The following is an 11,392-nucleotide window of genomic DNA, read 5'->3' on the forward strand; positions in this document are numbered from 1 at the left end:
GAGTAGTAAGGTCCCTGACTGCTTGGTTTCCGTAGAAAGTCTACAGCTCAGCCACAGGATCAGGCAAGAGCAGCACACTCTCTTCCAGGATGGTGCAGGGGGGAAGTTCACCAAATGGCCTGCCCAGCTCAGTTTGCTCAGGAATCTCCACTGCCGCTCGCTAATTCTGTCTTGAACAGCTAACGTACAAATAACCAGCAGGGATGGGCCAGGAAGCTGAGATGGGATACCCAGCGGTTCTCATCAAGTTTGTTGTTCTCATCCAGGCCAGGTTCATGCTTGCTAGAAGTCACCTTATGGCAGCTCTTCGGTGCCTTACATTAAATCTCTCAGTATGATTCTAGCGGATCAGAGTCCACAAACCTGAAGCCACTCTGACTGCCACGACTTGGCTTTCTTGGTGCCCATCTCAGTAATGAGGCAAAGGACTGACTGGAACTGGATAGCCCCTTGGAATAAACATTTTGGAAAGAAAAAGATGGACCAACAATAAATTACTGCAGGCAGGAAAGTTATCCCCTCTTCTGCCATCAGAAGCATGTGAATTGCCCACATAACTAGTGTGACAGGGTCAGGCCAGATGGCTACAGGAGAGTGCTCATATTGGGTCCCGGGAAGTAGGCGGATGCAAGCCGGCCCACTGCTAAAGGACCCTCCCACAGCCTGTGGGGAGAATCCACAAGGTCCAGGAATTCAGAGTATTACAGGGGACAACCAAAAATATAACAGGGACAGGTGTGAAGGTCAAAGGGAGCCTGAAGAGGACACAGAGCAGAGAACCCCGGACTGCGCCCACTGCTCCTCGAAGGTGGCAAGCGGAGCCAGCGGACGCCACTCTGGATACGTGAGTGAAAGCAGAATCAGAAATAGGGCCCACAGTTGCAGGAAACCCCCTCAGCCAAACTTCTCTCACTGGTATTGTAGATGGCCCCTTTGGTCATCGCCAGGCGGAGGTTGACAAGGAGGTCCCACGACTGTGTGGGGCCACGGATAGGGTGCGACTATAGGAAAAGGTGAGAAGAAAAGTGCAGCCAGAAACATGAAAGGATGTCCAGGAGGGGCCAGAATAGGGGCTGTAATCTGGCACACTCCAGGTACACGTGCCAGGATCTCCCGTGTGCCGCAAAAGGTGCAGGTGTCAGGGATGGGGCTGAACCGCGCCAAGTACATGCCTGTGCTCACGGCTTTGTGGGGGAGCCACCAACTAATACCCCGACGGGCTGTGGGACTAGGGTGGAATGTAGGCTGGCCCACCAGGGTGCCTCACCCTCAAGAGGTGGTAATAGGTCCTGCCACTTCGTAATGGGGCAGGACACAAGGGTGAGGAAATAAAGGATGTGGAGCACAAGTGTGTACAGATGCTTCCCTGGAAGGCAGGGATATTAGCCCCAGGATAAGGAGGTCCCTTTTCCCTTGGTAGCTGAACAGGGGTTACTCTAGGTTAATTAGGACACTTGGGGCCAACCAAGGACCTGACTGAATTTGCACGCCTCTATCCAGCCAGATAGGGGCATGCAACAGGAGCTGAGGGAGGAAGGTGAGCTACTGGAGAGCTGGGCAGCACAGACGCTGGCAAGCATTAGGAGAGAAGCCACACACTTAGAGGTGAAGGATGGGAGATCCCTGCTCAACAGAGTGGACAGCCCTTCTGGGCCCCAGAGGTCTGAGGGAAAAGACCCTGCCAGAGGGGAGAGACTGAACTGTGTGTCTGGTCTGTTGCCACCCAGAGGGGCTACCGGAGACTGAGAGGCTCCCCTCCCCTTTCCTCATCCCCCCACCCTCCCACCAGGGAGGCCGAGAGGGTGTAGACAATAAACGCAGGGGTGTGGGGAAAATCCTGAGGGAAAAGAGGAATACCCCAGCCTGCTGCTAAATGGAATGGCGGGACTCACTGAGGCGGAGAGGAAGATTTGTTACACTAGCAACCAGTAGGGGCAGTTTCAGAGAGAGTAGGAATTCTGCATAGGAAAGGGGCAGCGTTAACCTAAAAGCTTTCATATCACCCTCCACTCTGGTGCCTGAAGAGCCAACTGCAGCAGATGGGTTTTCTGACTGATAATCAGATCAGCTTTGACAGTTCTTGGGGGCTTGAGTAGGCATGGCCAAGGGTATCCACAGAAGCATGTCTCAATAGGGAATGGGAGTTAGGAATGGGACTACGGTCCAGAATTTCAGGAGAGATTATATCCCGGAAATGGCTCAGAGAAGTGCCCCCGTGATGGGTGTGTGGAGGTACTCAAGAGCTGCTACTCGGAATCCTGTTTACTAGTGCTTCTTGCACACGGTTAGTTCCACCCTGCCGGCTCTGGAGTGGAGTGTTCACTCGGGCACGTGCTGCTAGAAACGCAGCGTGTGGCTGCATTCAAGCAGCACAGCAGCGTCAACAGGTTTCATCTCCGTACGCGTAACGCACATCAAGCGATTCACAGGCAAGACATAAATGGGTGCCCACAATGAAAGTCCATTTCCCAGTGCTTACAGATCCCAATACACGTGTAGTGTCAGTGAGACATTAATAGCACACTCATATCACAGCAGCACCGCACAACTCACACATTCTTCAAATTCCCCCAGGAGCAAGGACCCTGGACTGGCATCAGCATCTACCGGGTCTCTCTGTATGACTGGGGTGGAAAAGATGTGAGTGAAAAAGACCTTGCTCTTTCTGAAGGAGAATATACTGACCAGCCCTGAACACGCACCTTTTTCCAAAGGCCATGCCCACCTTGTCTACTTCAGCGTCTCAAAAGCGAGCAAACCCTGCACCCCATACAGCGCACCCTTGCCTACGATGCCAGCATTGTGAATCATTTCTGAGACAAGTGGGTGAAACTCGAGTCCTTTGTGTCAAATCCCAACAGTTCTCAGCAGAACACAGGGCTCGAGTAGAAGAGGGAGTGAATCTTGCTGTACCATCCTATCCCTGGGTCGTGGTTTTCCAGGAAAGGGTCTTTCTAGGACCTTTTTCTACTTGGAGATGCCACAATGAGCAAACAGCTTTGTCCATTGCTAAGGAGACGCTGTGGGATTTTTCATGCCTGTGGCATCAAACCTAAAACAGAGATATCCCTTCAATGAAAGCGGCAGGCACTCGGCATCTTCGAGGAGCTGGGGCCTGGTCTCCTGACTCTCGCTTCTGTCTCTCACTCCTGAATGCGGATAAAACAGAAATTCTCCCCAAAGAGTTCAGTCACAAATTTAGTTACTGCTTATTTTTTTAATGAGCATCATCAGCATGGAAACATGTTTTGTTTTTGAGTGTAGTTATGTAACAAAAAAAAAAATCTACATTTGCAAGTTGCACTTTCACAATAGAGATTGCATTACAGTATTTGTATGAAGTGAATTGAAAAATACTATTGCTTTTGTTTATCATTTACAGTGCAAATATTTGTAATAAAAATAATATACACTTTGATTTCAATGACGACACAGAATACAATATTTATGAAAATGTAGAAAAACATCCAAAATATTTAATAATTTTCAATTGGTATCTATTGTTTAACAGCATAAGTATTTGTAATAAAAAATATAAAGTGAGCAATATACACTTTGTATTTTGTGTTGTAACAAATCAATACATTTGAAAATGTAGAAAATATTTAATACATTTCAATTGATATTCTATTATGTAACAGTGTGATTTAATCAAATTTTCTTAATCACAGTTTTTTTTAGTTAATCGCATGAGTTACCTGGGATTAATGGACAGCCCTACTTTAAATCTTATTAAACTATGTAGAATCTGTTTGGCCCACAAAAGGTTGTACTTAGGTGTTGTAAGGTTGGGCATCACTGTGCTAGAAGGTTGCTGTTGCTTTCTGGGTATGGATCACAGCCCCATCAATGGCATAGTGAGTTCCCCTCTCCCCAGGTGTGGAAAATGATGGTCATATGACCAATCAGACTTCTGGGGTAAACAAGGGAGATTTTGGGTGATGCAGAGGTTTGAGCTAGAGGAGTAGGATGGCTCCTGAGACACCAGTGGAGCAAAGCCTGCAGTGGTGTGACCAGGTTGTGGAGGGAGGCTGGAAGACTGCACCCAGCAGTGATGCCTGGGAGGAAGGGCTGTTATTGTGCAGGTTCTGTTTTGAGTTCTGTTTCTTGAAAGACTTTGCTTCCGGCCTGGCTGGGACCAGGGAGAAACACAGCACACACCCTAGAAAGAGTGCTATGGCGTCACTGGACCAAGAGGGAAGGGTTTAGGCCGGGAGAGACATTGGAATCTGCATAAAGACTCCAACAAATTAGATCCCAGAAGGGGAATCTTGTTTTAAACAGTTTATTCTGTGGACAGTTACTGGGAGAGCCAGGAGACAAGTCAGGGTAGGGTGCTGTAGGGCCACCTCCTGCCATGAGGGGGAGCTTTGGAGGCAGGGTCCTCATCACAGCTGCTCTGGTGCTGTGAGGCTGAGTCCATTAATACTTGTCAAGCACTTTGTGATCCAGCTGGAAAGCCCTGAAGCGTTTGTATTTCAGCAGGGACTCATTTCAGTGACGTGTTGTAGCAAGTCCTCGAGACAGGACACCAGTGACACGAGTTGGTGGCCGCACTAGTTGCCCCACGTGGAGCTGACACAGTCCTTGGAATGGAAGCTCCATGCTTGAACCAAGTTCTTTTGTCTGATTTTTCTTATCAGGCCTGGCCCTCCCCTCAGTAGTTATTCCCAGAGAGAATTACAGGGTTTATGCAATATTAAATAGGTGAAGTGAAGGTGTAGTTAAGGTGGACTGTCCACTCAATTCTTGCCCAGAGCAAGAATACTATGTGCACCTGCTAGAACGTGCTCACTGGGGCGAGCCTCTCACTTTTGGATTTGCAAGCACCCGAGGTACACAGCGAAGCCTGAGCACGTTGGTGGGTGGGTTTGTCTGCACGGAGGAGAGAGAAGATCTCTTTCTATAAGTCTATAATATATCACTAAACTATTGCTGTATGCAAAGTAAATAAGGTTTTAAAATGTTTTAAGAAGCTTCATTTAAAATTAAATTAAAATGCAGCTCTACCCGGACAGGCCAGAACCCACGCAGTGTGAGTGCCACTGAAAATCAGCTCGCATACTGCCTTTGGCACGCATGCCATAGGTTGCCTACCCCTGCTCTAGAATAATAGGATACAACTGCAGCAACAGATTCCACGTACAGCATATCATGACCAAATAATAAGCATTTACTACCCCATAGATGATCTTGGTCTTTAATAATGCTAGCAGTTTGATAGTGGCAATTCATGAGACACTTAGCACCCGACCTATGCCAGTTTCAAGTTAGGGTCTCCTACTTCTACTTCCTTTTTTAAAGAGTTTCACTAAAGCTTATGGAGATGTGATTTGCACGTCATCACCACCATTCTATTTGATAATGGGATTTCCTGGAGACAACTTGCTGCAATACAGCATATGCTGTCCTGAGATGTTTTTAGGGGGATGTCCATGATACAGGTGCAGTGGAATCTGTAGATGTTCTAGGACGGGGAATGAAGAGGTGTATGGGAGAGTCCTGAGGGAGGGACCATTTTCTAGAAAGAACAAAGGAGCATGAGGAAAATTGTGAATGGAAGTTTGTTAAGTAGTAAGTGCAGGAGTCCTAGGCCAAGAAACATATGGGTATCAAGATTAAAAAATTGGAAGGTTAATAAAGTTAAAATGTAAACTTAACTTAAATCAACATTATAAATAAGAACATACTGGGTCAGACCAAAGGCCCATCTAGTCCAGCCTCCAGTCTTCTGACAGTGGCCACTGCCAGGCAACCCAGAGGGAATGAACAGAACAGGTAATCATCAAGTGATCCATCCCCTGTTGCTCATATTTAGATGTTTTAAATCTTAATAAATTTAGAGGGACGGATCCCCAGGCCTAGCCAAATAGCACATGAGGGAAGGAGAAAGTGGCTCCTAAGGCTTATTTTCCTCTCTCTCTTGCTTGTTGTGGGTCAGTCCTTGGCATAAATTGAAACAGCCCTGGAGCTGCTCTAAGTTTCGCTACCAGGAACCATTCTGCTGGTTGGGTATTGGGGGTGCTCTGGCCACACCCCAGCCCACTGCTGATGGGAGGGGGCACAGTAGGGGAACCCCTAGCTGCTCCATTAGCAGATGGAAAGTTGCCCTAACAAAGTCAGAGCAGGGTCTGAGTATGTAGCACAAAATGTTACAATAGCTCAGCAGAGAAGGACTGAGAATTTCTTATTCTGAGTTTCTTCACAGCTCACGAGTTCTTGAAACAGGAACAACAGAAGGAACCAGCCCTTTAGCCTCAGCCCTAGAAGAAGTCACGCGTGGATCTGCGAGAGCCAAGCAATCACACTAAGAAGTGTTGCATGAACTAAAGGAAATGGCAGACTGACCTAAGACATCAAGTGTGTTCTTAATTTGGGGGAGAGGGGAGAAGGGAATCTGGCCCTATGTATTGTGTGCAGGCAGCATGGTTCTAGGGGGCAGCTGGTGTGTAAGACTGTGATTATTGCTTTTATTTTTCATTATTGTCAGTGTTCGATTGAAGAACTGTCTGAGAGGAGATATTGCCGAATGCCAGGAACCTGAAAAGCACTGCAAGTCTCCTCTCGCTTGTTTGTTCAGTGATATCGTTATACAAGAATACAGTGCAAAGTTGCTTCACAAATAAGAACAGCAAAAAGGAGGAGTAGTCTCTCTCTTCCCAGTTCCATTCACTTTTGCAAATTCTATAAAACTTTTACAGAGGCTGTTAACATTAAGGTCACCCAATCATTAAATGCAAGACATGGAATAGCCAGAACATGCAGCTCAAGCTTAATATTGCCATAAGAACTCACGATTTTGTCACGAGTCTTGTGATTTTGGGGGCATTTCTTAAAGCCCCAGATGCTGGAGTCAAATGATCACTTGGGAAACTTTAAACAACCAACAACAACTCCAAAACTAACACTTTCTGGCCCTCATGGTTGTGAAGAAAACCGAGAACATGAAACAAGCACACCCTGAAGGTCCAGGAACCAGATTGTAAATAAGGAGACCCTGAATGTTATTTAAAAGTCTCATGAATTTTTGGAGGGAGATGGGGGCAGATTTCTCAATTGAGTACCTGAGACTGGCAATACTGCAGTAGTAGAGATTTAATCAAGAAATAAACCAGAGCCTGATTCTCCTCAACCTTACACAGTTGCAACACTAAAGTGAGTGGAGTTACATTGGTGTAAATAGGAGAATCAGACCTTCTGACTTAGGCCAGGTCCACACTAGAAACTCCAGCTGGCACAGTGGTGCTGCATCTACACACGAAGGGTTTGCCAGGTTACTACCCCAGCCCAGCAAAGTTTTTATGTTGTAGACTACGCAAAAAATCAAATTTTGTCCTGTGCTTGTCAGGTAAACAGTTTACTAACATATCTAACCTTGTTAATTTCAGCACATTTATTTGTGAACTGATCACAAATGCCTCAATGCAAAGGTCATGTCAAGATTCAAAGATCATATACTTGCAAATTCAGCAAAGATTCCTGTGGCAGCTTATAGACTAACAGATATTGGAGCATGAGCTTTCGTGGGTGAATACCCACTTCGTCAGAGGCATGTGTATTCACCCAAAAAAGCTGATGCTCCAATACGTCTATTAGTCTATAAGGTGCAACAGGACTGTCTGCCACTTTTACAGATCCAGACTAACATGGCTACCCCTGTGATACTTGTGAATTGTCCCTCTGAAGAGAGGCAGTAGTTTTAATGGGGGAGAGGGGAGTGGATTCTCTTATGTCTGAGGAGCACAAAACAGCTGAAGGGACTTTGCTCAGGTTTACTGAATTTGTTACCTAAGTTCCAGCAGAGACCAAGCATGGAAAGCTTGATCTGAAAAGGCACAGGATCATGAGCTTGTGAAAACGGACTTTAACTGAAGCCAACGTTGCAAGATAAAGCCAGTGTGAGCTGTACTGTTGATAGGAGAACTGCACATGCAGTGAGAAAACACCCTTGGAACAGGTCACAGCTGAGGGTCTACAGGGCATTTGCTATAACCAGTGCTCAAGACCCAGTGAATTGGTTCAATGACACCACATTTGGGAAGTGCAGGGGCTCATTTCACTGCAGCTGTAGCAGCCACCAGCCAGTCTCTGATATTTCAGGAGGGTGAAGTCATCCTCTTGTGCACATGTGCTTACAGCACATCACATGATCTCACTGCTAAACTCGTGCTGTTGCTTATATACATCATCCCACCCCAGACAGACTCAGCCCGGGGGAACCGTTACAGAGTTCTATGGCTGAAGTCTGCCACATTGACTCAGCTGGGGCTGAACCAAATAACTTTGCTTGCATGGTGGTGGGTGCACTGCAATTAGCTACTGACAAACGGCCACACTCCTACACTGAGGTGCTGCATCTTGTAGCTGGTTTTGAGCTTCCTTGCTTTGCAAAGGTGTCAATTGTATATGAGCGTCTCATCTAGACAGAGAGTCCAGAAACCTTCCCAGCTTGTTTCTGTATGTCAGGTTATAGGGAATTCAGAGGCCATCACTGGCCTCTGTTGAGATACAGCAAAGGGGGCCACCTTGCTATTAGCATCAGACATGAACTCCAGTACTACAGAGAAGTGCACTTCGCACCACATGGAGAAAGAAGAACCTCTCATCACCTGTGCTGATGCCAGAACAGCTCCTAGCAGTGTGCAGGCTTGGTCCTGGATGTGTCACACAGGCATGTCAGGCACCCCCATCCCCCTGGTGTATTTTCCCAAGGAGCCAGGGTGTATCTGTTTTGATGGTGGGCTAAAGCATACTTCTCTCTTCCTCTCCTGCTTGGGTAGCATATTAGCCCCCCTTGCAGTGGGTTTTGTTGTGAAGACACATTTAGAGGCATGGGGCAGTTCACACCTCTCAGGGTGGTTGTTTCTGGCCATCTGCTGGCTCAAGCCAGGTCTACACTACGGCCTTCTGCCAGCATGGCTGGTTTGGGGGTGTGACCCCTGTATAGCACACCTGTGCCTGTACCAAGCCTGGAGAGCCAATACACAGCAGAACTGCACTTTTACTGGGACAGCTTGTGTCCCCTGCGGTGGTGGGGAGAGTCTGGAATAATCCATGGGGGAAAAGCCTTTCAAGGGCGGCCCGGACCCCAGGCAGACATCGCCATGCTGGTCAGTCTCAGTTCACATTTTCCATCCACTCACCTGCGGCCAGGAAGGTCAGAAGTGGGACCCCAGGAGCTGAAGCCTTAGGCCTGGGTCTATAGTTTGTCTATGCAGTGATCTGGCTCTGGGAAGTGAATCAGCCCTGCCTCCAGCATAGATCTGTCAGGCAGAGAATCCATCACCCACATCCCAGGCAGCTCAAAACCAAAAGGAAATGTAGAGGCTTATCTGAAAGGGTCCTCAGGAGACAGGCCACCCTCTAGTAGGAGCAGATCACTGGCTGGACTCTAGGACACTCAGAGAATTTAGGGGTTTGTCTAAGAGGCTTTTCTCTTAGGAACTCCTAGGCTGCTGCCTCTTCCTGCTTAAATATCTGCCCTGCTAAGCCCAGCTGGAAGCTGGCTGCCTCTAATTGGCAGGCTGAACGGGGCCTCTGGGGCCTGGCTCCCTTTGCAGAAAATTAACCCTTTTCCTATCTGATTGATCATGGGACACATTCACCCCAGCACTGACACACTCCAGAAGCCTTCTCAGATCCTGCACTGTTGTTCCATTTGCTTCCTGCCCAACAGCCTCACTGTGTGCAGGGCTGTGTGTCACTTTTGGAGGTGGAGATTTTCCCCCACCTGTTTCAGTGGAGTGACTCCTGAGTTACCCTGGGTTGAGAAAGGAGAATGAGGGCCCTGATTATGTAGTAGTTGCTGTTTCCCCAGCAGTGGCTGTTCATGCTGCAGGAGCTCAGGGCTATGCTTTCTCCCTAGGCTTCTGTTTCCCCGCAGGCTGCGCGGTGGGGCTCTCCCCCATGGTCATTAGAAGCAGAGGCCTGTGCACAGCTGTCAGCACCCAAGTTGCTCACGCATAGGACAGAGCAGCCTCCTGCCTCCTGTGCTGCCTGCCCAGCAGCCTCCTTCCTCAGCCGCTCGAGCCCTCTCTGCCCCAGAGCTGCCTGAGAGCGCAGCCGGGTAAGCGCCGGCTGGCGGGGCAGCTCGTGTTCCTTCCCGCCCGGGGAACGTTCTGTGCCTGCTGAGAGCCCCTTACCCCTCTCGCCAGGGGTCCCGCACTCTATCTCCTGCCACAGCCCTGCAAGCCAGGCTCTGCAAAGGGGCTGCCTGTGGCCTAAGCTGGTGCATGCTGCCACAGGACCCGCCACTTCAGGGCTGGGTAACAGGCTGCCACTACCCCCCCCCGCCAGCAGTAACCAGGCTTTTAGTGTCCGGTTGGTACATCTGACTGAACACGCCAGGTTTCCTTCTCAACTGGACTTTCCGGTCATAAACCGGACACCTGGCAACCCTAATTTCTGATTCTGTGCTAGCGGCTGTGTACTGTTCCCACTGCCAATGTGGTGCGCAACTTTTATCCCCCTCTTCCAGAGGCGCTTGTAGCCCCATTGAAGCCAATGGTGCTGTGATGATTTTCACCAGCAGCGGATCTGGCCTACTTTGCAGTGTTTCTCAAGTAACATAGTGCAGCATGGCACTCAGGGCTGGCTGCCAGTGGGCCGCAGATGGCAGGATAGCAGCAGGGAGCTCAGCCCAGCCAGCTCAATGCGCGGCAGCGGGCTCGCATTGTTTAAAAGGATAGCAGGAACATTGTACATGGCAGTTTGGTGGAAGTGAGAAGTAAGGCCTACATGGATTCAGCACAGGGTGACCAGCTGTCCTGATTTTATAGGGACAGTCCCAATTTTGGGGTCTTATTCTTATATAGGCTCCTATTACCCCCCACTCCCATCCCAATTGTTCACACTTGCTGTCTGGTCAGCCTAATTCAGCATCTTCTAGACTTTTAAGCCAGAAGAGACCATTAGATCATCTGGTCTGACCTGACTAACAGGAAAATTTCATGCAGAGTGGCATGGGTGGCCCACAGTGAGTGACTAACAGAGCTGGGAATTAGAGATGCCAGCTGAGGTCTCAGCAGAGCAGGAAGTGTTTGTTGTCCTAGGATATGGTTGGAACTGCACAGATGCGCTATGGCAAGATGTCTGCCATCTGGACTGCTGCATAGCCAGCGGTGTGGGGCCTGTTGAAATGGTCCTCTTGATTTGCCAGTGTATTACTCCTGCTGGCATGACACATTAGTCAGGGGAGTAGGACCAGTTATATTCTACCTGTTTTCAGATGGATTCAGAATCCAGACTAAAAAGCTGGCTCCTCTGCCCGGTGATCATGTCAAAAGCCTTTATTGTGTGGAAGAGAAATTGTTCAGGAAAAGAGAGACAATCTCAGGAGAAAATGATGCCACTCGGTTCTAAAGATCCTACTGCCCAGGAGAGTTGAGACAAG

The sequence above is a fragment of the Gopherus flavomarginatus genome, chromosome 10 (assembly GCF_025201925.1).
Source record: "Gopherus flavomarginatus isolate rGopFla2 chromosome 10, rGopFla2.mat.asm, whole genome shotgun sequence".
Lineage (NCBI taxonomy): Eukaryota > Metazoa > Chordata > Testudines > Testudinidae > Gopherus > Gopherus flavomarginatus.